At 53.6% G+C, this 26,874-nt stretch overlaps 4 non-coding genes across 4 annotated transcripts; 3 read left to right on the forward strand and 1 right to left on the reverse strand.

Annotated features, from left to right (window-relative positions):
• Positions 1-1,547: 1,547 nt before the first annotated feature.
• TRNAF-GAA (transfer RNA phenylalanine (anticodon GAA)) lies at positions 1,548-1,620 on the forward strand. The gene has a single exon. It is a non-coding gene; the product is annotated as a tRNA-Phe (tRNA).
• Positions 1,621-12,944: 11,324 nt separating this feature from the next.
• Positions 12,945-13,016, reverse strand: TRNAQ-CUG (transfer RNA glutamine (anticodon CUG)). Its single transcript has one exon. It is a non-coding gene; the product is annotated as a tRNA-Gln (tRNA).
• Positions 13,017-23,390: 10,374 nt separating this feature from the next.
• Positions 23,391-23,505, forward strand: LOC127050403 (U5 spliceosomal RNA). Its single transcript, XR_007774215.1, has one exon. It is a non-coding gene; the product is annotated as a U5 spliceosomal RNA (small nuclear RNA).
• Positions 23,506-24,631: 1,126 nt separating this feature from the next.
• LOC127050395 (U2 spliceosomal RNA) lies at positions 24,632-24,830 on the forward strand. The gene has a single exon (XR_007774211.1). It is a non-coding gene; the product is annotated as a U2 spliceosomal RNA (small nuclear RNA).
• Positions 24,831-26,874: the final 2,044 nt, after the last annotated feature.

Genomic DNA, 26,874 nt, shown 5'->3' on the forward strand with positions numbered 1-26,874 from the left:
GATCGGTCGGGACGTGGGACAAACAAGCAAATATAGGGACAGTCCCGATAAAATCGGGACGTCTGGTCACCCTACATCAGGCTTCAAGTTGAGAATCATTTCCCATTCCCGCTCTGTGGGAGGGGAGACTTTTAAACGCGCTCTCTGTCTTACTGCACATGGCTAAGCAAAGAGAACAAACCCCAAATCCCTCCCACGCTTTGGGAGCCAGGTTTGCGGTGGGAATTCTGTAGTTTAGATGACTTCAAGCCTGGGCATTGGGATTCTTTACCAGTTTCTCTGGCATTGGGGCAGTTTGTCACTCTCAGCTGTGATGGCCGAGTGGTTAAAATGTGGGAGTTAAAATCTAATAGGGTTTCCCTGTGCAGGTTTGAATCCTGCTCACAATGAGGCCTGTGTTTTAGCCAGTCTATCACCTGGGCAACACCTCTGTACAACCCCCTCACACTATGTCCCTGAGGGGTCAGGCAAACTCTCCGCACCTGAAGCCTCTGCCACTCACCTGGTGCCCCATAGATCAGCCATAGCCCTGGTTCTGCTCCTCTCTCTAGAGTATGAAGGAAGCCAAGTCAGCAACGCTATGGGGCTGCAGAACTAACAGAGAAAAAATAGGTGCTCAGGACTCACTGGCAGCCAGCTCCTCCCCCACCCACTACAGGCCTTGTTGACAAGCTCCTCCTCTTCCCTTTCAGCACCTCCCACCAGCCAGTGATCAGCTGTTCAGTGGGGTTCAGGAGGCACTGGATGGGGAGGGGGAGGAGCAGGGATGGGAAGAGGTGGGGGTGGTTGAGGAATAGGGCAGGAAGTTGCAGGATGGGAAGAGATGGGATGGGTGGGGACTTGGGGGAAGGGGTGGAGTGGGGGCGGGGCCTAGGGACGAAAGGGGGGATTTGTCCTTGACCCCAGACCCCTCTAGGGCCAGCCCTGAAGGAAAACGCTGACTATGACAGTGACAATACAACTGACCAGCATTGCAGGGGAGGCTGAGGGAGATCCACACTCATCAGGTCTCTTCTCTCCCCCAAGGTGAGCAAGACACTGCTCTCTCCTGGCTCTCACTCTAGCAGCAGGATGCCAAGGAGCCATTTCCCCACAGGAAGTTCATTGAGTGCCCCTGTGGTGCTGGGGGGTGGGGCAGGCGCTGCTGCTGGCTCTGGGGCTGGCAGGGGGTTGATGTCTGCACAGACTCTCAGCTGCCAGGCCGGAGGGGGCACTTGGGACCTTACCAGACTGGCTCAGTGAAGACGGGGGGTTGACAGAGCAATACAGATGCAATCCAGAGCACAGAGCAGCATCCGCCCATGCAGCCAGTCAATGAGCATTTCCCACAGCCTGGAGCCGAGGGGGAGGTGGCAGCTGCTGTTCCAACTGCTCGGGGACAGGCCCTGTCAGCGAACAGCCACTTATTACTCACCACAACTAATGGTGCCGGGTTCCTCCGGTGGGGGTATGAAGCAGCCGTTTGTTTTCCTGTCCTTTTTTTGTGCAACTGCTGACAAAAACATCCTAGACAGACAAGTAACAGGCCAAAATGCTGTCCTGCAGTTGCCAAAGTAGTTCAGTTGGGAGAGCATTAGACTGAAGATCTAAAGGGCCCTGGTTCAATCCCACGCTTTGGCAGGCCCTTTCATTCGCCTTTGTGCAGGGGCGGCTTGTTTTCGGGGAGCACAGCAGTGCTTGTACCCCAGATAAGTTACTGATCTTGGGCTCTGCAGTAGGAAAACATAGAATGGGCTTCTGCCCCAAGTTGGCCCACCTGACCTTTAACGATGAGAGCTGTCTTTCCCAACATGGTAGGAAGAAAGTGAGGCAGGGCAGCCCTCAGGAATGGTGCCAGAGGGCTGCTAGGCAGGGATTGGGGATGAAAACTCCTTTGTGCAGCTGAGCAATAGCTGTACCAGGGAAGAGGCATCTGTAAAAGTGACCCAGAACACCTCTCCTCCTCTGGGCATCTAGAGCAGAGGCAGCTGGTGCTGACAGCTCCAAGGGAAGGCTTAAAAGCCACAGAGCAACTGAGGTCAGGGCTAGAGGAGGGAAGGACCATGCCTATGTGTGGCCTTCAGACAGGCACAAAAACACCCAGCCAGGCTGCTCCCTGCCATGCCAAACACCCACTGAAGGTCACCAGCATGCAGGGCAGCTGCTGATGCTCTATGGCCAACATCACAAGTTGGTAGGAAAGCAGGGCCAGCCCCCATGGTGGGGCCTCTGACTGGTCTCACTCACAGTGCTCACTTTTGCAGTGGGGCAAGAGATTTTTCCCCAAGAGGCTTTTTCCCAGCTGGTGAGAAGCAGAGAAACACCCAGGCTTCCAAGGTGCTATGTAGCAAACCCCCTCAAACACAGGGACTGGCGCACATTTGGAAGAGGGAAACTGCTCTACACACTAGCCCAGGGAGCCGCCCATTTTCTTTGGCAAGTCAGGAATGGCAAAGGCTAGACTGGAAGCACCTGGGACTTCTGCCCCAGCCTTTGTGACACCCAACCCCCAACTCCTTCCCAGGGCTCTGGCTGAAGCCAGAGCATTGTCCTGAGTGGCCAAGAAGAGGTTCCAGCCCTGAAGGGAGCAGGACTTTAAGCTCAAAGGTAAAACTAGACAAGCACAACCACAAAGGGACTCAAACCCTGTATCCCCTGATCCAAAGTCAGGTGCCTTATCCATTAGGCCACATAAGAAAAGGCCCTCCAGGCACTTCTTTGGAAAAGACAGACACTGATACATCTGACAAAGTGGGGATTCACCCACGGAAGCTCATGCTCCAATATGTCTGTTAGTCTATAAGGTGCAACATGACTCTTTGCTGCTTTTGCAGACACTGTGTTTCTCAGGTCAGCTACTGAGAGGGGCCGAGACTCTCTGAGCACAAGAAGTCGAGTTCCCAGTGAGATGTGAGACTTAATTCTCTGGAGCCGAGTGCATGGCTTTGGCAGGGGGTCTCAGACATGAGGGATTGTGGTGCAGCGGACGGACCAGCTGTCTAGGTGCGGAGATTTAATCTCACTGAGGAGGAGGAGGAGGAATCCTGCTGATAGGCAGTGTCCAGGACCAGTGCAACCACTAGGCGAACTAATCGGCCTCCTAGGGTGCCAAGTGGTTGGGGGCACCAAAAAGCACACTCAGAGGAGGCAGTGGAGTGGAGGTGAGCTGGGGCAGGGGGCTGGGGGGAGGTGCAGGGAGAGGGCTGCCTGCAGCAAGTAATGGGGGGATGTGTGTGCAGGTGAACCGCTCCCTGTCCCAGCTCATCCCTGCTCCATCTTCTCCCCTGAGCATGCCGCCCCTACTCTAATTCTCCTCCCCTCCCAGGCTTGCTGCACTAAACAGCTGACTGGCACCACAAGCCTGGGAGGCAGGAGAAGTGGAGCAGTGCCGGCATGTTCAGGGGAGAAGACGGAGCAGTGGGGAGCTGGGGTGGGGAGCTGCTGCAGCGGGGGTGCCTGGCTCTTCCCCATGGCCCCTGCCCCTGCTCTGGTCCCGCCCTCCCGCCCCTGCACTCACTGCATGGTAAGTGGAGTGACCCAGCCGCAGCCTGGTCCACTTCCCTGGTTCCCAGCCATGCAGCCAGTGAGTGCTGTGGGGCGGTTCCCCCCTCCCCCCAAACTTGGGAGCCCGGGGAGTTCTATGACCCTGGGTCTCTCATCCCTCCATCCCCTCCCCTGCCCGCAATATCCCTATTTGGCTCTGTGGGGCTGGTTCTGTCTCCCTGCCCCTGTGCTTCCGCGTGCACAGCATATCCTGGGAGTGACTCAGTTTCCCTGGACCAACATCTCACTACTCCACACGTCTCTTCTGTTCCCCACCTCCCTCCACCCCACCCCATTTTCCCTGCACCCCAGGCTGGGTCTCTGCCAACCCCATCTCCTCTCCTCCTGACCCCAATATCTCCTATCCTTATGGGTCTATGGGGCTGGGTCTCCCCCTCCCCTCATCCTCTCCATCAATATCTCCCTGCCCCAGGCTGTGATGTGCTATGACGTGTGCTGCGGCTGTGACGTGTGCTGGGGCCAGGGCTGGGTTTTTGCCGCCCCAAGCGGCAGGGGAAAAACAACAACCCACGATCGCAATCGATGACAGCTCCATTGCGCTGCCTTTTTCTTCGGCGGCAATTTGGTGGCAGGTCCTTCCCTCTGAGAGGGACCAAGGGACCCGCTGCCGAATTGCTACCAAAGAGCCCGACATGCCGCCCCTTCCCCTTGGCCGCCCCAAGCACCTGCTTGCTGAGCTGGTGCCTGGAGCCGGCCCTGGCTGGGGCTGTGACCTGCTGTGACCTGCTCACTCCCCAAGGGCAACTCACTCACTTGAAACCAGCAGGACAGAAGGTGTCACGTGTCCATGGGCGGGGTTATGCAGATGAGCAGTGTCTGGCGGCAGTACGGAGAGCAGCGAGAGGAACCGAAGGAGCCGGGCAGAAAGAATTCTCTGTGTGTGGACAGAATCCGGTGTGGGGAGTTCGTGTGGGGAGTGCCTGCACCAGAGTCACTTCGGGGCAGTGATTGCCACTGAGCTACACAGTGACAAAAGGTGTGTGAATGGGGTGTGGTGCCTGGCTGGGAGCAGCTTGTGGTGATAAGAAAAGGGGTGGGAGCAAGAGGTCCTGTCCTAGCAGGGAGTGTGTACCCTGAGAGGATGTTTTGTGGGTGCAAGTAGGTTTGGGGGTTTCTTGCAATGACCAGGGTTGTCTGGTGGGTGCAGCCAGAACCCTTCGAACCCCACTAGTTTTCTCTGTCTTGGGGGGGTGGGCAGATTCTGTGATGTCACATTCCTTGGGGGAGGAGTTTGAATCATAACTCCAGAGTGGGAGAACAACTCCCCCCACTCCTGCTCAGTCTCTACTAGGGGGTTGGGCTGGGCTCTCTAAGGAGGGAAGCACAGGGAAAAACAGTCTCCCCTATGGAATCCAGGAGTCCTGGATCCCAGTCCCCCTGCTCTAGACCCCCTCCACTTCCAGAGCCAAGGATAGAACCTAGGGGTCCTGGTGTCCAGCCCCTCCCTGCTCTGACCACTAAACCCCACTGCCCTCCCAGGGTGGTGCAGGGGTCACTGGGTCTGTGTCCCAGCTCTGCTAAGGGCCTTGACTGATTTTCCCAAAGTGCTTCCTTCTGAATCTAGCTGACGAAGTGGGAACTCACGCACGAAAGCTCATGCTCCAATACGTCTGTTGGTCTATAAGGTGCCACAGGACTCTTTGCTGCTTTTACAGATCCAGCACATCTGCCCTCTCTGCCCGGTCACTGCCCACCCCCGTGTGGGGGCACCAGCACTGTGCCGAGTAGTGATGGACAATTGTCCAAGCTGGCCCAGGGGAGACGTGTGTGTCCCTGCTGCCCTCTGCTGAGCCCTGCTCTGTGTGTGTGTGCGTCTGTGACACTGAATCAGTCTGTTGCTGGGCTAACCAGCAGGAAATGGCTTTGCAGGATTTTTGTATTCTGCAGCAAGTGACTGACACACACACACAAAGGGACTCACACAATCCCAAGAACACTCACACACAACACACCCAGAGGGACATGTTAGTCCAACCCCCAAAGAGAGAAACAATCACACCCTCAGCCACACTCACAATAACCCCCACACACACATCATAACATTCACAGTTGTGCTCAGAGACACAACTGCACGCGGTTCACTCCCACTGCTCCAAATACAAGGACCTCCTGCCCCACACAGCGTGTGCCAAGGCCTGTTGAACTCACTGCCACTGGACAGCTACCAATGAGAATGACCTCCTCGTGCTGCATCATCAGCTTGGCCCCCCACTCCCTCTTGGGGCATGCTGTGCAGCGTGGCTGGGGATTGTGCAATAGCAGGCTGGGGCCGGGTCACTCCACTTCCTGCAGGAAGTAACCAGCCCCCTGTCCCCTACAGAGGCCTGGGACCAGCCCCTCTCTGCTTCCCCACACGCAGGCCTGGGGCCTCAGCCTGCTCTGCTCCCCTGGCTCCCAAGTTTGGGGGGATGGGGGAACCGCCCCACAGCACTCGCCGGCGGTGTGGCTGGGAGCCAGAGGAGTGGACCATGCAGTGAGTGCAGGGGCAGGGAGGGGCAGGGCTGGGGTGGAGCAGGGACCATGGCAAAGAGCCAGGCAGCCCCCCCTGCAGCAGCTCCCCACCCCAGCTCACTTCCGCTCTGCCTTCTCCTCTGAGCACGCTGGCACCGCTCCACTTCTGCTGCCTCCCAGACTTGCAGTGCTAATCAGCTGTTTAGTGCGGCAAGCCTGGGAGGGGAGGAGAATTAGAGCGGGGGCAGCGTGCTCAGGGGAGAAGACGGAGCAGAGGTGAGCTGGGACAGGGAGCAGTTCCCCTGCATGCCCCCACCCCCGTTACTTGCTGCGGGCAGCCCTCTCCCTGCACCCCGCAGCCCCCTGCCCCAGCTCACCTCCACTCCTACGCTGCCTCTTCCCCCAAGACCTGTCCTCCTGCTCGCTGCTCTCGGCCCCCTCAACACCCTCACTCACCCTTACGGTCATTACAGAGTGGCAAGGCAGAGCCCTCTCATTTTTAAAAGTCCTGGGGTGTTGTTCGCCCCGTTCAGGCACCCCTGGGGCCCTGCACTTCACACAGCTCTCCCTGATTTCAGCTGTTAGTGAGGGAGCCTCACTGCTAGTGCAGACTCGGAACTTTCTTGGATGAGAGACACTGTCCCAAAGCAGGAGTAATGCTTAAACCTGGTTATCAGTGATTTCAGATCTGTCGGTCTGCAGCAAGACTCTACAGTGAGTCTTTATCAGCTCTGTTATTACACAGGGACGAGCAAAAGGGTCAAATGGTGCCTGGAAGCCTTAAGAAGAATCCACTCCACCAAGTACAATGCTTGTTGATACCGGCTCCTAACCCCACTGAGAATGTTTTGGGGTGACTCCTTGCCTTTATCAACCTAGGGGACTGAGAAATTAGCAATTAACAGGTGCTCCAGTGGCACAATTGGTTAGCACACAGTACTTATAGGGCAGTGCTGAGAGGAGCTATGCTGAGGTTGTGACTTCAAGCCTCACCTGGAGCACTGGTTTTCATTAGCCAAATGGCTTCACCCCCTCATTTGGCCCTAGGGAAGGTAGAATTCTAGCTCTGGGGACATTGAAGCAGGGTAGGAATCAAAAATGCCCCTTCACTTATTACCTCCTCTCCAGAGTGCAGGTCAGAATCTACAATCCTTTCTCCCTCACCAGCCCCTGTGCCAGGATCCCTCAAGCAGAGCCTGGACTCCTGCCCACACTTGACCCCTGAACTTGGAGGGAGAGGAGCAAGGAGCCATTGTTAGAGGGCTTTCCCTTTCCCTGCTCACTTCCCTGGCTCTTGTCATGCAGACAGCAAGCAGCAAAAGACCAGAAGTCCAAAGCGCAGACAAAGGGATGTTTACTGGGGTTAGTTTCCAAGCAAGCAGATTCCAAAGGCCTTCACACCAGTCAGGCTGATCTCTATACACCGACAGAGTCTGTTTCCCTGTGTTCCCTTCTAGCTCTGACACTACAGCGTTTACCCCACATCCCTACAGACAATTCTTTCCTGGGTGCTGGCTCGTGAGTCTTGCCCACATGTTCAGGGTTTAGTTGATCACCATATTTGGGGTCAGAAAGGGATTTTCCTCCAGGGCAGATTGGCAGAGACCCTGGGGGGTTTTCACCTTTCTCTGCAGCGTAGGGCATGGGTCACTTGCTGGAGGATTCTCTGCACCTTGAAGTCTTTAAACAACGAGTTGAGGACTTCAATAGCTGAGACATAGGTCAAGGGTTTGTTACAGGAGTTGGTGGGTGAGAGTCTGTGGCCTGCGCTGTGCAGGAGGTCGGACTAGACGATCATAATGGTCCCTTCTGACCTTAAAGTCTATGAGCTCTGACACTGCAGAGTGTTTACCCCACATCCCTCTTCCCACCTCCGACACTGCAGAGCCTTGCCTGTGTCCCCGTTCCCTATTCCCATCCCACTGTTAGCAAGCATGAGTCCAATTTCCTCGCCCACTGCCTGTTTGACCCCAGTTTATACAGAAATATTCTCAGCGAGACCTTAATCAATCATTTTACTGAAATGTTCTTAACCAATTCTAACCTATTGTAACAGTATTCTCTAACCAATTACATCCCACTCCCCTAATTAACTTACACCCAGCAAAATTAATTCTGCAGCAGACAGAAACAATTAGAGGACCAGCAGATTGACAATAGAAAAGCGGGGGCCATAAAGATAAACCCTACAGAAATGACGGTTTCACAACCACAACCATTGAGAATGGATTTCTTGCCAGATCGGATGCTCCCTTAAGATCTGTTTCTTTATCTGGTGGTGATGGGCACTACTGGGACAGGATCGTCTTCCTAACAGCCCAACCCCACCTTAGTTCAGTGTGACGGGTTTGGGAGGTGAGGATGTGACCATTCACTTCCCAGCGTATGGATGCCCCTGCTGCTTAGCCAAAGGCCTTAGCCTACTGTCAAGATTTTTTCCCCACTCTGAACTTTAGGTTACAGATGTGGGGACCTGCATGGACCCTTCTAAGCTTAATTACTAGCTTAGATCTGGTAACACTGCCATCATCCAGAAGTTAGTGTCTGGAACACTTTCTGTCCCCCCCAAAACATTCCCCTCCCTGGGCAGCCTTGAGAGGCTTCACCAGTTCCCTGATGAACACAGATCCAAACCCCTTGGAACTTAAAACAAGGAGAAATTAACTATCCCCACTTCTTTCTCTGCACCAATCCCTGGTGAGTCCAGACCCAATCCCCTTGGATCTTAAAACAAGGAAAAATCAATCAGGTTCTTAAAAGAAAAAACTTTTAATTAAAGAAAGAAAGATAAAAATCATCTCTGTAAAATCAGGATAGAAAATACTTTACAGGGTACTCAGATTTATATAGCCCAGAGGAAACCCCTCTAGCCTTAGGTTCAAAGTTACAGCAAGTAGAGGTAAAATCCTCTCAGCAAACAAGGATCATTTACAAGTTGAGAAAACAAAAATAAGACTAATGCCTTGCCTGGCTAATTACTTACAAGTTTGAAACATGAGAGACTGATTCAGAAAGATCTGGAGAGCCTGGATGGACGTCTGGTCCCTCTTAGTTCCAAGAGCGGACAACCCTCAAAACAAAGAGCACAAACAAAGACTTTCTTCCACCAAGATCTGAAAGCATCTTGTCCCCCTATTGGTCCTGTGGTAAGGTGTCAGCCAGCTTTATAGAGCTTCTTAACCCTTTACAGGTAAAAGAGACATTAACCCTTAGCCATCTGTTTATGACATCTCTGAACAAGGGCTCAGACTTTCCTAGGGAGAGAAGGCCCAGACAGAGGCAGACTGGGATTTTGGTTTTGTTTTATACCCCTGTCACTGGCTAAGTGATAAAAATACACCTAAGTTCTTAAAGTCTAAGCCTGTATAGGCAGCCTGAATATCTCTATTCTAACAGCTATCGTTCCCTGTGGAAAAATTATCTATTCAAGGTTGTCTCTAGACATTTTGGTGCCCTACACAGCACCCCGTCCCCCAGCCCGAGCTGGCAAGCCGAGCAGGCTGGGGCCAGGTCACTCCACTTCCTGTCACTGGGTGTCACAGCTGCTTCATGGGAAACATGCTCTGTGCCTTACCCAGATTGGTGGGAAACACACTCTAGGCCTTACTGTGACTGGTCCGTGGGTGTCACTGCTCGTAGAGGGCAGACACACGCTGTGCATTACACCATCTGACCAGTGGGTGTCACTGCTGTATCAAGGGAAACACCTTCTGTGCATTACCCTGAATGACCACGTGGTGTCACTGCTGCTTCAAGGAAAACACTTTCTGTGCGTTACTCTGACTGCCCACTGGGTGTCACTGCTGCTCCAATGGAGACATAAGAACGGCCAGACTGGTTCAGATGCAAAGTCCATCTAGCCCAGTATCCTCCTGTCTTCTGACAGTGGCCAGTGCCAGGTGCCCCAGAGGGAATGAACAGAGCAGGGACTCATCAAGTGATCCATCCCCTATTGCCCATTCCCAGCTTCTGGCAAACAGAGGCTACAGGCACCATCCCTGCCCACCCTGGCTAATAGCCCTGGATGGATCTATCCACCATAAAATTATCTAGTTCTTTTTTGAACCCTGTTATAGTCTTGGCCTTCACAACATGCTCTTGCAAGGAGTTCCACAGGTTAACTATGCAACTGCCCTGAGTTTACACCCCCTCCCCTGGCCAGGTTGTATATGGAAAAGAAGATGAGGATGAGGAGACCCATGATGTGTCTGTCACTGGCTGGTGACTCACTTTCCTCTAGGAAGCAGTGCTGCATGCTCCTTTGATCAGAGTCCATGCAACTGTGTCTGGGTAAGGGGGAGTAGAGGCTCATGCTTCCCAGCCCCACACCCCACCCCAGCAGCTGGGGAATCCAGGCCAAATTTAACCCTGGTAGCTGGGCCGGGACTAGCCTGGGCTGGGGGAGGAATTGGGAGGGAGACAGACCCACCTGCTGTGAGGGAAGATCCTCCCATTCCCTGCCAACCCCCTTCACTCCTTGCACCACAGCACTCCCTAGCGTTTCTTTCTCTGTCATGGGAGCTGTCTGCTGCCTGCTTCTCCCTTAGCATCATCTCTCCGCACCCTGGGGCACTGGCATTGCCCATCCTGTGCAAACAGGCAGGCCCCAGTGTGCCCCATGGCACTGCCCTGCAATTGTGAGGACAGCTGTTGGATGGAGCCATATCGAAATATGCGTGTGGGCAAGGCTGGGGACCAGGACTCCTGGGTTCTCCCCTCAAATGTGGGAGAGGAGTGGTAGGTTAGGGGTAGAGTGGGGGAGGGGCAGGGCTAGGATCTAGAGCTACTGCTTTTTCTGGTTTTCTCCACCTCCTGCAGCAGCCTCGGTCCTTTCAGTGCATTTCTTGTTCCAAATTCATTTGCTGACTTGTGTAACTCACCCCAGAGGTGGCTGCATCTCAGTGTTGGGTGAGGCAGCCTTGGCTGCATCACCTCCTAACCGCATCTCTCTCCCCCTTCGGGTGACCCTGCAGCACTCGGCAAATATCCACAAGATCATGGGGCACTTTGAGCACTGGGCAGGCAGGGGCCAGGTGCCCAGCTCTCCCTCCAGAGAATAGGACCCAGCACCCCCTACTTTTTACAGGGATTAAAAAGGGGCAAAGGGGGGAAAATCAGAGGAGGGGGTGGCCAGAGTCTGAGCAGGGGGTGGAAATTGACTGGTCGGGGGGTCAAGCAGCTGGAGGCAGAATTAGGAGAGGGACTGAAGGGCAAAGTCAGGGAGGGGGGAAGGAGCCGGAGTTAAACCCAGAGGGAGGCGCTGCCATAGGGTTAAACCCCGGCACAGGCAGGGACAGAGGGGTAACAATTATCCCAGTGGGCTGAGACTCCAGTGTTTGCAAACCATGGGTGGAGGGAGCAGAGGGCTTTTTTATTTCCCTTCCCACAGGCAGCACCTCTCAGCATGGGCTTCCCAGGGCTGGGCTCTTAAAGGCACAGGCATCCCACTGCCTAGACACTGCAGCTGCTCTCTGATGTAACCTACTGAGGTGCTGCAGTAGGAGACTCAATTCAGTGAAATTGGGCATTCCCTATATGCCCCCCAGCCAGGGGGCTGTGCACCCCCTTCCCCGAATTTCCCCAACACCCCCTCCCTCAGTGGTCAGGTAGTTACATGTAGCGCTGCCAATGTCGTCATTAGTTGCAAATTTGAATGGAAATTGAAACATTAACACACACTTTAAAATCAGATACAACGTATGAAAACTACTTGTACCTGAGAAAGTTAAATAGGTTTGGAAAGTCTGGACAAAGCCAGGTTTCCTCACCCAGCTGTTGTGTTTGCTGACAATGTCGGTGCATTGGCTTCCACAGTGTTGGCCAACCTTAGAATTTCAAATGATGATTTGTAAGCGAGGTGTGAATGAGCTCTCCCCTGGCAGCTACTGATGACCAGGGTTGGGAGGAGGCTTTGGGACCTGACTGTATTTACATGAACTCACCTACTCTGCTGAGGTATCCAGCGGACAGAGCTGGGCTGCCTCTGCTCTAGGTGCCCGCAGGAGGGAAGGTGTGTGGGGCTCCAGCCTGGGACTCTTCCTCCCTCCTGCCAAGCCCTGACTATTAATCCCAGCCCCGGCACTCCTTTCTTTAAGCGCCATGTGGGCCAGAGGAAAACTGTGGTAGGAAGCAAAAGAGCCAAGCTTGTGAACATCAGGTGCAGCAGCAAGAATCCCAGCTATCAGGGTAGCAAGTTCTAGAGCCCTAACCCATTGTGGCCATCCCAGCCTAAGACCTGGCTCTAGGAGGTGTGAGTCTCCCAGCAGGAGGGGAAAGATTCACTCTTACACAGCTGGAGACAGGGAAGTTGAGCTCTGGGGCTTGTACCACAAGCATGGGTGGCAAGTTTGTAGAAATTTTGGTGATGCCCAGAACCCACCCCCCAACTCTGCCCTCACCTGCCTAAGGCTCTGGGAGGGGGCTTGGGGGGGTGGTCTGCAGTGCAGATCCTGGGCTGGGGATTAGGGTGCAGGAGGGGTGCAGGGTGGAGGCTTTGGGATGGAAAGGGGAGGAGGTGCACAATCTGGGAGGGAGTGCAGGGGTGAGGGCTGTAGATGGGAGGTTCATGATGTAGGGAGGCTCACGACTGGGAAAAAGGAATAAGGGATCTTAGGGCTGGGGGCATTGGAGAGGCTCAGGGCAGCCTGCCTTTCGATTAGTGGTGGGCAGGCACTAGGACCCTGGGGCAGCAGACAGCAGTTCTGCCCAGGATTGCTCTACTCCAGCAGCAGGAGCAGGCAAGGGACAGGCACACGCTGCTTTTTGTCAGGCAGGGACACAGCTCAGCAGGGGGTGACATGCAGGGGGAGGGGTGGCAGGCAGAGGCCAGGGCCCAGAGAAGAGACCCAGCTCCAACTATTGCTGGAGCAGGGCCCCCAGCCCTGAATATTCCTGGAGCCCGAGCACCACAAATGTATATAACCTGCCGCCTATGACCACAAGCCAACACAAGGTCCCACTGAGATTTGAACTCAGATTACAGGATTCAGAGTCCTGAGTGCTGCCCATTACACCATGGGACCAGCTTGTGCTGCCTTCTCTGCACATCGGTGACCCTCATGGGGCTGGCTTGTGTAAGGGGGCTCTTGGCCCTTTACTAAAACTTAGTGTGTGTGTGTGGTGGGGGGTTGGCTGGCTAGTTCCCAGCACCAATAGAAGGGGGAAGGATCAATGGGAAATCAGGACCCTGAGACTGACAGTCCCCAGGGACAATGGGGAGAGGCCAAAGCTCCAAGTTAGCTGCACTGACAGGCCAGGCAGTGTAATGAGAGAGTCACCAGGCCAGGGGGTCCCGTCCTCCATGTGAGCTGGAACGGCCTGGGCGAGAGTGGGGCAGAGCTAAGGAGAGAGCAGGAGCCCGAGAAGAGCCGGGGAGCAGAGTTGTGCAGGTGTAGTGCCAGAAACTGCTGCATGTAGGAATTTGCAACCTGTAGCAGTTACTGATACCTGAGGTTGTTCTTATTTGCTGACTTCTCCTAAGTGGCTAAAACTTGACAGTGGTTTTTCTAGCAAAGGCCAGTTCCTGGCCCCTTGGTCCAGACATCCTCCTTCATATCAGGCTAGGGTGACCAGATGTCAAAGGTGAAATATTGGGACGCGGGGGGCGGAGCAAAAATAAAAGCTGGAGGGCCCCCCCGCCGCCAAGCGGCAGTGGCACAGTCCCATCTCCAACCAACTCTCGGCTCCAACCCCCACTACACCCCCAGCTCCCACATCCCCTCACTCCTGGGCCCAGTGTGGGCTCCGAGCTCTGCAGCCAAGCAATGATCCGGGCCCCTCCTGCAGCTCCCGGGCAAGGGGTGAGCCAGGCAGCTCCTGGCAGGAGCGTGTCCGCCCCACTTGTGTGTCCGCCCCCCGCCCACCTGGGCCCTGCCTGCTCCACGTTGCCCCCAGCCCCACTGTGCTGCCCCGCAGGCTGCAAGGCTGGAGCAGCTTCCACGCTGTGCTCCCGGCCATGGCCATGGCCCGTATGCAAACCTGGGAGGGAGGAAGAATGCTGCTTACTTGGGGAAGAGGCAGGGCCAGGGCGAGGATTTGGGGAGGGATCCAATGGGGGAAAGAGGGGGCAGAGTTGGGGGGGGCAAGTATCCCTCCAGACTATGCCTGTGTGCTGGAGAAGAGGACAAAGTTATCTGTGTGTCCAGGGTCCCGATCGGTCAGGACGTGGGACAAACAAGCAAATATAGGAACAATCCCGATAAAATCGGGAGTCTGGTCACCTTACATCAGGCTTCAAGTTGAGAATCATTTCCCATTCCCGCTCTGTGGGAGGGGAGACTTTTAAACTCGCTCTCTGTGCGACTGCACATGGCTAAGCAAAGAGAACAAACCCCAAATCCCCCCCGTGCTTTGGGAGCCAGGTTTGCGGTGGGAATACTGTAGTTCAGATGACTTCACACCTATTCATTGTGATTCTTTATCAGTTTCTCTGGCATTGGGGCATTTTTTTTCACTCCCAGCCGTGATGGCCGAGTGGTTAAGATGTGGGAGTTGAAATCCAATAGGGGTCTCCTGTGGAGGTGCAAATCCTGCTCACAGCGAGGCCTGTGTTTTAGCCAGTCTCTCACCCGGGCAACACCTCTGTACAACCCCCTGAGACACTCTCAATTCTCTCCCCACCCCAAGGAAATCCTTTCTGCTCCTTTCATACAGATCCCTGGGACAGCACCTCACACTGTTTCCCTGAGGGGTCAGGCAAACTCTCAGCACCTGACGCCTCTGCCACTCACCTGGTGCCCCATAGATCAGCCATAGCCCTGGTTCTGCTCCTCTCTCTAGAGTGCGAAAGAAGCCAAATCAGCGACTCCATGGGAGCTATGGGGCTGCAGAGCCAACAGAGAAAAAATAGGTGTTCAGCACCCATTGACAGCCACCTCCCTCCACCCACACACACACTACAGGCCTTGTTGACAAGCTCCTCCTCTTCCCTTTCAGTGCCTCCCACTTGCCAGTGATCAGCTGTTCAGTGGGGTGCGGGAGGCACTGGGTGGGGAGGGGAAGGAGCAGGGACGGGAAGAGGTGGGGGTTGGAGAGGAATGGGGCAAGAAAGTGCAGGAAGGGAAGAGATGGGACGGGACGGGGTGGGGATTTGGGGGAAGGGGTGGAGTGGGGACAGGGCCTGAGGAGGAAAGCGGGGGATCTGTCCCAGTCCCCTCTAGGGCCGGCCCTGAAGGGAAGCACTGACTATCACAGTGACAATACAACTGACCAGCATTGCGGGGGAGACTGAGGGAGATCCGCACTCATCAGGTCTCTTCTCTCCCCCAAGGTGAGCCAGACACTGCTCTCTCCTGGCTCTCACTCTAGCAGCAGGACGCCAAGGAACTATTTCCCCACAGGGAGTTCATTGAGTACTCCTGTGTTGCTGGGGGGGGCTGGCGCTTCTGCTGGCTCTGGGGCTGGCAGGGGGGTTGATGTCTGCACAGACTCTCAGCTGCCAGGCCGGAGGGGCACTTGGGACCTTACCAGACTGGCTCAGTGAAGATGGGGGGTTGACAGACCAATACAGATGCTCTCCAGAATACGGAGCAGCATCCACCTATGCAGCCAGGCAATGAGCATTTCCCACAGCCTGGAGCCGAGGGGGAGGTGGCAGCTGCTGTTCCAGCTCCCGGGGGAGAGGACCTGTCAGCCAACAGACACTTCTTACTCACCACAGCTAACGGTGCCGGGTTCCTCCGGTGGGGGTGTGGAGCAGCTGTTTGTTTTCCTGTCCTTTTTGTCTGCAACTGCTGACAAAAACATCCCAGACAGAGAAGCAACAGGCCAAAATGCTATTATACAGGTGCCAAAGTAGCTCAATTGGGAAAACATTAGATGGAAGATCTAAGGGTCCCTGGTTTAATCCCGGGCTTTGGCAGGCCCTGTCATCCCTCTTTGTGCAGGGGTGGCTTGTTTTCTGGGAGCACAGCAGTGCCTGGACCCAAGGTGAGCTCCTGAGCTTGGGCTCTGCAGTAGGAAAACACAGAACAGGCTTCTGCCCCTAGCTGGCCCACCTAACCTTTAATAATGAGAACTGTCTTTCCCAACACGGTAGGAAGAAAGTGAGGCAGGGCAGCCCTCAGGAATGGTGCCAGAGGGCTGCTGGGCAGTGACAGGCAGGGATTGGGGATGGAAGCTCCTCTGTGCAGGGAAGGGGCATCTGTAAAAGTGACCCCACACACCTCTCCTCCTCTGGGCACCTAGAGCAGAGGCAGCTGGTGCTGACAGCTCCAAGGGAAGGCTTAAAAGCCACAGAGCAACTGAGGTCAGGGCTAGAGGAGGGCAGGACCATGCCTATGTGTGGCCTTCAGACAGGCACAAAATCACCAAGCCAGGTTGCTCCCTGCCATGCCAAACACCCACTGAAGGTCACGAGCACGCGGGGCAGCTGCTGATGCTCTGTGGATAACATCACAAGTTGGTAGGAAAGCAGGGCCAGCCCCCATGGTGGGGCCTCTGACTGGTCCCACTCAAGGTGCTCACTTTTGCAGTGGGGCAGGAGATTTTACCCCAAGAGGCTTTTCCCCAGCTGGCGAGAAGTAGAGAAACACCCAGGCTCCGAAGACACTATGTAGCAAGTACCCCCCAGCACAGGGACAGGTGCACACGCTAGCCTGGGCAGCCGCCCATTTTCTCTGGCCAATCAGGAAGGGCAAACACTAGACTGGAAGCACCTGGGGCTCCTGCCACAGCCTTTGTGACACCCATCCCCCAACTCCTTCCCAGGGCTCTAGCTGAAGCCAGAGCATTGGCCTGAGCAGCCAAGAAGAGGTTCCAGCCCTAAAGGGAGCAGAACTTTCAGCACAATGGCAAAACTGCAGAAACACAACCACCAAGGAACTCAAACCCACAATCTTCTGATCCACACTCAGACACCTTATCCATTAGGCCACATGGTAACACACAAAAAAACAACTCCAAGCACTTCTTTGGAAAAGTCGGACATTGTGTGTCAGGTCATCTACTGAAGAGGGCCGAGACTCTGTGGGCACAAGAAGTCGAGTTCCCAGCAACACGTGAGACTTAATTCTATGGAGCCAGGTGCAGGGCTTTGGCAGGGAGGCCCAGGCATGGGAGGATTGGGGTGCAGCGGAGGGACCAGCTGTCTAGGTGTGGAGATTTAGTCACACTGAGGCACAGAAGGAAGGAGGAGGAATCCTGCTGACAGGCAACGGATGTGGAGAAAAAGAGGAGGGGTTCCTGGGACTTTTTTTGCCTCTCTTTTGCCTACCTGCTAGCTCTTGGGGTGAATGGTGAAAATGGTCTCAATTAACTCAGTTGGTAGAACATCCAGCTCTTAATCTGAAGATCCAGGGTTCAAGCCCCTGTCTAAAAGCTCAGCTTTTAAGTGGCCTTGTGTGCCAGGACCCAAATGATTCCTGGTGCTGTCCACCAGCCCCATGCAGATTCCCAGAATCCATGGCCATTTCCTGGAAAGGTTCCTTTCCTCAGGAATCAGGAGAGAGGCCACATCCACAGGAGCAGTCTCTGGCTGGCTGGAAGTGCTGTGGGGCCAGGTACTGAGAAAGCTCAGAGGGAGACCAGCAGAGATGAAGGGAAGAGAGACAGAGAAGCAATGAGTACAGAGGGCAAGTGTACAGGGGGTTCAGGTCCGGCTATTGTGGGGAACTTCCCTGGTTTATACATGACCCTGGTGCAATTGGCCAGAGAAAGGATCTGAGTCCCCACCGCCTTACCCAGAGGCCTATCTGACCCCAAGGACACTCTTTCTACTCTCATGTGTGGCAGAGTCCTCATAACCCCAACAAGGCTGGGCCCAGGAATCCTGGGGGGCTTGACCCCCAGTCTTGTCGTGCTCACTGGAAAAGGGCTACAGTGTCCCCACTCTGGGGTACTCTCTCCACTCTGGGCACTTCCGTGACCCACTCATCATTGCATTGCATTGCTTCAAGCAAATACAATTTACTACCCAGCAATTAATGTAAAACATAAGGAAAGATTAAAGGAAAACACATCACCCTGTTCTGTGGTGCAGGGAGAGCACAACCAGCATATCTGGAGTGTCAGGGCAGGTCACAGTCTTTCCCTCACATGTCCCAGGCCTCCTTCCCAGGTCCTGGCTGTGTGCAGGACACCACGGGCCAGACACTTGCTGTGGCAGTGGCCACATGCTCTAGGTGACAGGACCCTTTTTCCCAGTGTCAGCCCCCATGTAGGGGATATGATCCACCCACCTCCGAAGGTCTGGCCTGCAAGGCCTCTTGATTCATCGCATCTCCTTGTGGTGGGCCTTCTGCCCAGGGTCCCTCTCACTCTACCAAGCTGCTCACTGCACCCACCTCCAGCCCCAGTGCTGCTGCGGCTCTGCCTCCATCTCCCTGGGCTGCTCCTCTGGCCTCTCTAGCTCTGCTTGCTGCAGCTCTTCTCCCAGCACAGATCTGCTCCCTGGGCAGCTTCTGTGGTTCATGCTGCTCCGGCTCAGTTCCTAGCATGGATCTGCTCTGGTTCTCCCTAGCTGGCACAGCTCTGCTCCCCGCCTCTTCTCGGGCTCCTGCTTTCTCCTTAGCTGGGTCCCACTCTGGCCCAGGTAGTTCCAGCTCACAAAGATGATGGGATTCCCTGCCCTGGTGACTCCCTCATTACACTGCCTGGCCTGTCAGTCGGGCTAACTTTGGAGCTTTTGCCTCTCCCCATTGCCCCTGGGGACTGTCAGTCTTAGGGTCCTGATTTCCTATTGATCCTTCCCCTTCTATTGGTACTGGGAACTAGCCAACCAAAAACCCACTGAGCTTTAGTAAGGGGCCAACAGTCCCTTGCATGAGCTGGCCCAGTGAGGATCACCGATGTGCAGAGACAGCACCTCAAGCTGGTCCCATGGTGTAATGGGCAGCACTCAGGACTCTGAATCCTGCAATCTAAATTCAAATCTCAGTGGGACCTTGTAGCAAACCCCTGGAGCTCACAGTGCTCAACTTCCCTGTTTCCAGCTGGGTAAGAGCAAATCTTTCTCCTCTTGCTGGGTGACTTGCCCTCTAGAGCCCAGTTGTGAGGGCCACAATGGGTTGGGGCTCTAGAACTTACTACCCTGGTTGCTGATACCTGCAGTCCTGTGGTTTGACCAGCTGCTTGGGATTTTCACAACTTCTCCTGATGACCACAAGTTTGGCCATTTTGCTTGCAGCCACATGTTGCCTCTTGTCCACATGACGCTTGAAGGAAGGAGTGCCAGGGCCAGGCTTGATAGTCAGGGCTAGGCAGGACGGTGGAAGAGTCTCAGGCTGGAGCCCAACACACCTTTCCTGCTCTGGACACCTAAAGCAGAGGCGGCTGGTGCTGACAGCTCCAAGGGAAGGCTTAAAAGCTAGAGAGCAACTGAGGGAGGGGCAAGAGGAGGGGAGGACCATGCTTATGTGTGGCCAGCAGACAGCCACAAAGACACCCGGTCAGCCTGCTTCCTGGCATGCCAAACACCCACTGAAGACGTGCTTAATACACTCAGTGATCAGGAGGAAAACCTGTCAAAATGTGTGTGTGAGGAGAACTTGCTTGGCTTGGAAGGGAGTGAGAAAAAAGAGCGAGTGAAAAAAATAACCAGGGAGAGAGCGAGAGTGAAAAGAACATGGAAGGCAGAGAAAGAAATAAAGGGAGAGAAAAAAATAGAAAAAGAAGGAAAGAAAGCAAGAGCATGAAAGGTAGAGGGGGAAAAAGAAAGCAAGAACATACAAGCAAGAGAAGGAAAGGAATGGAAAAGAACGAATGAACCACAAGTGCTAGTTGAAGGTGGAATGGGAGAGTCAGAGAAAGGACAGACTGACCTGTTAAGCAAGGTTGCACCCCAGATTCTCCATGTTGGGGGCACAGGCCCCCTATTTCCATCTTGGGCCTGCTTGGGGGGACCATGCATAGGTGCCTATTGACACTCCCATGCTCCGTGGAGGGGGGCAAGGCCCCCCATACCCTCAGGGCCACTGAAAGCAGGTTCAGGCCCGGTGAAAATTTTTTTCAGGCCCCCCAGCAAGGTGGACTAGCTAAACAGGGCAATGAAGCCAGGGAAACTAGGCCTTGGGCCCTCTTCTGGACCACCGGGCCCCGGTAATTTGTACCGGCTTTCCCCTTGCATGGTAATGGTGGTGCACTCACGCACTGCCACGCCTTTTAGTATTGTGACTATTTATCTGTACAACAGCAGCACCTACAGAGAGCGGGGCAGAGTCAAACCCCTGTTGGGCCAGGCGCTGCCCAGACACAGCGAGAGATAGGGCATGCCCCAGAGAGTTTAAAGGCTCCATACCCAAAAAGTGGGAGGAGAAACAGAGGCCCAGGGTCACATAGCAGCACTGAGAGTAGAACCCAGGAATCCTGGCTCCTCTTGCTCTAACCACTAGACCCCACTCTGCTCCCAGAGATGGGGCTAGAACCCAGGAGTCCTGGCTCCCCAAAAACGGGGGGAGTGGGGTCTAGTGGTTAGAGGAAGGGAGGCTGGGAGCCAGGACTCCTAGGTTCCATTTCCAGTGCTGGGATCAGGCACCAGCGCTCCAAGCATGTGCTTGGCGGTGGCACTCCAGCCCCTGTCCCCCCTTTTGTTGGAGGAGGGGCGCACAAAAAGCCAGGAGCCAGCCCTGAACCAAGATGTTCCCTGTCAGCTGAGGCTTTCAGGCGGAGCTGGAACTGACCCTGCAATTCTGGCTTCAGTCACAAGATGGCGCTCACGGCAGCCTGAGGTGCACAGGCTGGACTGCAGTCCAGGCTGCCCTGCCGCTGGAGAGCCGGAGCGTCATCCCCCGCAGGGCAGCTCCAGGCACCAGCAAAGCAAGCACCTGCTTGGGGCAGCCCATTTGCAAGGGCAGCATGGGAGCTGAGAACCAATAGGGGGCTCTGGGAGCTGTAGTTCCTTGGTTAGCTCCCTGCCTATAGAGCCAGCCCTGGAGCAGGGAACGAACTACATTTCCCAGCATTCCCTTGGCCACTACCAACTGGAAAAGAAAGAGGGGGGCCTCATGCGGCAGCGTGCTGTGAGTGGAGAGTTGCACTGTGAATGGCAGGAAGACCATATTTTAACATTCAAAACACAGGACACTCCAGGGGGAGGGAAGTCCCATCCTGCCACCATCCACTCCCTCCGACTGCCCCCCACAGAAACCCCAACCCATCCAATCTCCCTGCTCCCTGTCCCCTGATCACCCCCTCCTGGGAGCCGTGCCCCAACTGCCCACCAGGACCCCACCCCCTATCTAAGCGCCACTGGTCTTTGTCCCCTGATTGCCCCCTCCCGGGACCCCTGCCCCTAACTGTCCCTTGGAACCTCAGCCCCTATCTAAGCCTCCCTTCTCCTTGTCCCCAACAGCCCCCTCCTGAGACCCCCCTAACTTCCCCCCCAGGACTCCACCCCCTACCTGTCCCCTAACAAACCTCTGGGACTGCCATGCCTATCCAACCGCTGCCTGTCCCCTGACTGCCCCACCAAAGCTCTGACCCATCTAACCCCCCTTTCTCTCTGCCCCTGACTGCCCCCTGGAACCTCTGCCCCATCCAACACCCCCTGCTCCTTGACTGCCCCCCTGGAACCCCATACCGCTTCTCCAACACCCCAGCCCCCTTACTGTGCCACTCAGACCAGCTTGTCTGGCTCCGTGCAGCTCCAGACACGCTGCCGCATACATGCTGCCATTCTCCCCCGCAGAGCCGACAGCCCTCCCCCCCCCGACACACACACACACACACACCCAGCACCTGCCTTCCAGATTTGAACAACTCAAAAATCAGAAGTGCTCAAGCTCAGTTTGGGCAACTGGTACTTCATTTCTCCCAAATCAAATATACTGATCCACTGTAACTTGCTGTAGAAAAAGTAGGATAAAATTGAGCAAGAAATGCTTCCCAGTGGTTATTAGGACTGGAATTGCTATTTTCAACAGCCATTGCCTTTTTTTGTTTGTTTGTTTGTTTGTTTGTTTGTTTGTTTGTTTAAAAGGAAGACAGTGATATTGCATTGGGAAATTCCCCATAGAAAGAAAGAGTGGAACAAAAGAATAATAAAGGCATCTCAACTTTTCCTCATTTATGGAGGACAGTCTTATAATACGCATCCAGATATCTTCCAATCACACAAGCTGAAATTTGTTCCACTTTACTGCACTTCTATAACCATGTGGGAACCAATCCTGTCTGTGTTTTTGCACATCCAAAATTCCTGCTGAATGACCTGCCCTGGGAGCAAATTACCAGTGATCCAGGGCTGCGGCGGAAGGAGGGTGCAGGTGGAGATGGGGGAGAGCCTAGGGCTGGGGTGGCAGGAAGTTGAGGGGGCACTGCTGGGGAGGAGCCCAGGGCTGGGGCAGCAGCGGGGTGGGGGGAGGGCACTGGTGGAGGGGAAAGGGGGAAGCCCAGCGCTGGGGCAGCAGGGGTGTGTGTGTGGGGGAAAGCCCGGGCCTGGGGTAGCAGGCAGGTGCGGAGACCCTAAGGCTGGGACGGGGAGGCAGACTTTTTTTTGCTTGGGGAGGCAAAAAACCTAGAGCCGGCCCTGACCCCTTGATTAGGGGGCTGGAAGACATGACTTATGAGGAGAGGCTGAGGGAACTGGGATTGTTTAGTCTGCAGAAGAGAAAAATGAGGGGGGATTTGATCGCTGCTTTCAACTACCTGAAAGGAGGTTCCAAAGAGGATGGATCTAGACTGTTCTCAGTGGTAACAGATGACAGAACAAGAAGCAATGGTCCCAAGTTCGGTGGGGAAGTTTAGGTTGGATATTAGGGAAACTCTTTTTCACCGAGGAGGGTGGTGAAGCATGGGAATGGGTTCCCTAGGGAGGTGCTGGAATCTCCTTCTTTAGAGGTTTTTAAGGTCAGGCTTGACAAAGCCCTGGCTGGGATGATTTAGTTGGGGATTGGGTTGGACTAGATGACCTCCTGAGCTACTTTGCAGCAGAGGCAGACCAAGCAGCAGGTACAATGCGGGGTCACACCCCGGCCGGCAGATAGAATCTCATGTCTGAGATCCTGGCTCCTGTTCCTTTGCAAAGTGTGTGCTCTTGCTCCGGATTTGAGCTGTGGGCCAAGTGCCTCTGGCTTCTCGTCCGGGCTCCATCCTCCATGCACCTGGCCATCAGTGGGACTGTCTCAGGAGAGCAGCTTCCCCACCCCTGCCGCATCCCAATCTCCGCCCAGCTGGGGAAGGAGCAGAGGCAGCCCGGAGAAAGGACTCCTTTGAGCGCCGGAGACGGCCGAAGCATCTTATTTGCATACACACAGTGCATTGCCGGCAGCGAAGCGAGTCCCTGGTCAAGGGGCTGGTTTTGCTCCCTGTGTCTCTGGTTCCCATGATCCAACTCAGGCTGTCAGTCGGTTCAATTCCATTTCCTCTAAAAGCTAGCACTTTAGCGGGCTGTGAGAGTAGTCACCCTGACTTGTGGTAGCATACGCGGTTGCCCCGGCAGAAACCCTGCTTTTTTTTCTTTTTTTTTCTTTTCTTTTCAGTTCGTATAAATCTTTTGCCTTTTACTACAGATTTCTGTGGAGAGGAGCATTTATGAGTTTGTACTCAATTTTTTTGAGGCTTTGTTTTGGCAAGGCTATTCCCTGTTGTGAAAAAAACAGAAGGATACTACCTCAACTGGTATCAGTAGCTCAAGCTTTTCTATTAGTGTATGAAAACAACTGAGAGCTCTGAAAATGACTGTGTGGGTTTTTTGCCTTTTTTTTTTTGAGCTCGTTGTGTTAGTGAGATGGCTTCCTAGCTAGCAGGGGACTGTTTTGTGATGTGTATTCTGCTGGCTCTTTGGTTTCATAAGTTTTTGGTTATCACAGTTGAAGAGCAGCAAAGAATTGCGTTGTTGTTTGTGTTAACGTTTGGTCTGTCCTAAGAGTGTATGGTTTGGAGTCATTTGTAACTCTTGGGTTAGTTATTGTCAACAGCTTATTTTTGGGTCCCTAAATTGAAAGGCTGCTCTTGCAGATTTCAGTTTGTCATTGTTGGAAGGTCAGTTAAAGAGCTGCTTTCTTAATCTAGTCCATGAGGGTTCTTATGCTGCCCTCCTTAATATACCTTCCAGAAGGTGATTGCATGGTTTCCCTCATCTCCCCACAGAAGAGAAATTGTCCATCCCTTTCCTGTTGGGAAAACACCAGTGTTTTCAAAGGTTTTGCCCAGATGAGGGATAGTTCATAGGAGCAGAAGAGGAGGAAGGTTGTGGCCCTTTGAGTCAGATTCCTACCTAGCGTTTAAGGCCAAAAGGAACCAGCCAATCACCTCAGAGGGACTAAGGGGCACCAGTGCCCCAAATAGCGAGGAACTGCTTTGATGCAATTGACTGTATGTTTGAGAAAGTTGCGTGGGAAGGAGCAGAAAAGAGCATCGGGGCTGCAGAATAGCGCTTGCATAGGCTTTCTTTTCCCTGGTTTGCTGTAAAAGTTAACAGTGAGAGATTGGTAGTCACAGGTCAGTGGGTGGGTTTATGGAAATTAGGAGTCTAGAGGGGAAACCAGCAAGAGGAAGGCATCTGCAAGACTTGCCTGTCTTTGAACAGAATTGTGTGTTAAGGGTTCTTGCTTTGAATTCTTCCACTGGAGTAATTTCGGGGAACTGAATCAGTCTCCCGTAGAGTTCCCTAGTTATGGTGTTTGTTGTGTGTCTGGGAGCTCGTCCTGGTGAGGTAGAAATGAGTGGGCGCAGGGGGGTGTGTGCGTGGCAGATGGTCATCATTGCTTTTTGGCTCCTTGGAACTAAAATCAAAACATAGTGTCTGTTGTTCTCAGTACAATCTGTGATATGTCTTTGATGTGAAGACTGTATATTAGCTTGATTTTTGAAAGGAGAGGATTAGTTAGAACAGGGGCTTGCTTTGTCTACCCCATGCATGGATCTAGTATTGCAGTGCCTTCAGGAAGGGTATATCTCCTTTAGGGGAGACCCTTCTGGTTAGAAAAACAGAAAAGAGTTAAACTGTGATGATCTTTCTTTCAAGCAGATTTTTTTGAAATGGCAGAAAAATCTGGTGTCTTTAGTGTTTTTGTTTCTTTATGATAAACATGATACACTTATGCTTTCTTGGAAGTGTTTTGTGAGTCTGCAGATGTGAGAGGTTCTTCTTTGTCTTGCTAGAGAATTATTTAAGAGGCTGGACTCCTTCTTTCTGCTGTGAGTCTTTTCAACAGTATGAGGGACAAATGCTTTCCAGACTCTGGGTCTGTTGGGGAGATGGTTGTTTTTTTGTTTTTGTTTTTCTTGGGGTGGGGGGTTGGTAATGTTTGAGATTACGTGTACATCAACAACTGCATGAGTTACACAGACTTCTCCCTACCCGACCGACGTTCTATGTATCTTGGTTCGTAAGATCGAGACAAGGCACTAGGTGTCGTGCTGCACCCGGCACACAGGGGCCCCAAGCCTGATTTTTTCCCCCCAAACCGACTGTAATCTAAATGCTAAATAATAACCCTTAACTTCTCATTATTGCCACCCTCACTATTGGAAAATCCCCAAAATCACAACAGTGACTTACAAATCATGAGAATTCTTTGTTTAAAAAATGTAATGTGGGTTCTCTATCTTTCCCTTCCAGTTCTCTGAACCAGGAAAGCTAGAAACGTACCTTTCTACTGCAGCAAGAGCCCCAGAGAGCAGGAGCCCCCGGCGCCTGGGGCTGGCAGGCAGTGGGGTTCCTCACGGTTGTGTATTCCACACTTTGATCTCACCCACCAAGCATCAAGTGTGATCTCCTCAGGCACTAGAACAGCCTTAACATGGAGTCACAGACAGCCCCCTTGGGCACCCTGACTCTAGCTTGCCACCCAGGTGTAGTAGAAGCTGCTGTAACACACAAACTCTGTATGTCCTTTAGGGCTAACCCTAGCCAAAGAGCCAGGATCCCTTGCTTATGCTTAGAAGGCGTGCCGTCTCCCTGAAGTCCAAGCAGCATCGGGGGTGGGGACAACAGTTTCTTCCTGACAGAGATTTTTATTCCATTCCCCCAGAGCTCAAGCTGATGGGGGCAAGTGTTTGTGCAGGTCTCTGCCTCCTTGTGGATGTGTGAGGGGGAGCAATCAACCAAGTCTTTTGTCCATGGATGATCCACAGTGTCCTGTCTGATGTCTCAGTCAGGGCCTTCTCTTGTTGGAAAGGAGATGACACGTTGTCTGGTAAACTAGCGTTTCACACTTAGTAATGCTTCTCTCCTGACTGGTGGCGGGGTGGCAGCAAGGGGGTTCACAGCTTTAGTTCCAACGCTTATATATCACCTTACAACATGGGCTACGGCTATTATAGGTGAGAATAATGCGTGCAGCAACTCATGAGCTAGTCATAAACTCTAAACACATTTTTATGAATCTAATGCCTGTTTTAACAACAGTAAAAAACAGGTGAGCAAGACTAGATTCCAGCCATGCGTTTGTCACTTTTCAGTAAGGCCTAGGGGCCTTGGCGTGAGCTGGCACCTGGTCTGCCAGTGTCAGAAGAGGATCTTCCCTCTCTTATCCCCAGGTGTCTGTACTGGGAGCAGTACTGTTCAACTTATTCATAAATGATCTGGGGAAAGGGGTAAACAGTGAGGTGGCAAAATTTGCAGATGATATAAAATTGCTCAAGATAGTTAAGTCCCAGGCAGACTGCGAAGAGCCACAAAGAGATCTGACAAACCTGGGTGACGGGACAACCAAATGGCAGATGAACATCGGTGCTGTTAAGTGCAAAGTAATGCACGTTGGAAAACATAATCCCAACTATCCCTATAAAACGATGGGATCTAAATTAGCTGTTACCACTCGAGAAAGAGATCTGGGAGTCGTTGTGGATAGTTCTCTGAAAACATCCACTCAATGTGTAGTGGACTGTTGGGAATCATTAAGAAAGGGATAGGTAAGAAGATAGAAACTATCATATCGCCTCAATATCAATCCCTGGTATGCCCACATCTTGAAAACTGTGTGCTGATGCAGTCGCCAC

The sequence above is a fragment of the Gopherus flavomarginatus genome, chromosome 4 (assembly GCF_025201925.1).
Source record: "Gopherus flavomarginatus isolate rGopFla2 chromosome 4, rGopFla2.mat.asm, whole genome shotgun sequence".
Taxonomy (NCBI): Eukaryota; Metazoa; Chordata; order Testudines; family Testudinidae; genus Gopherus; species Gopherus flavomarginatus.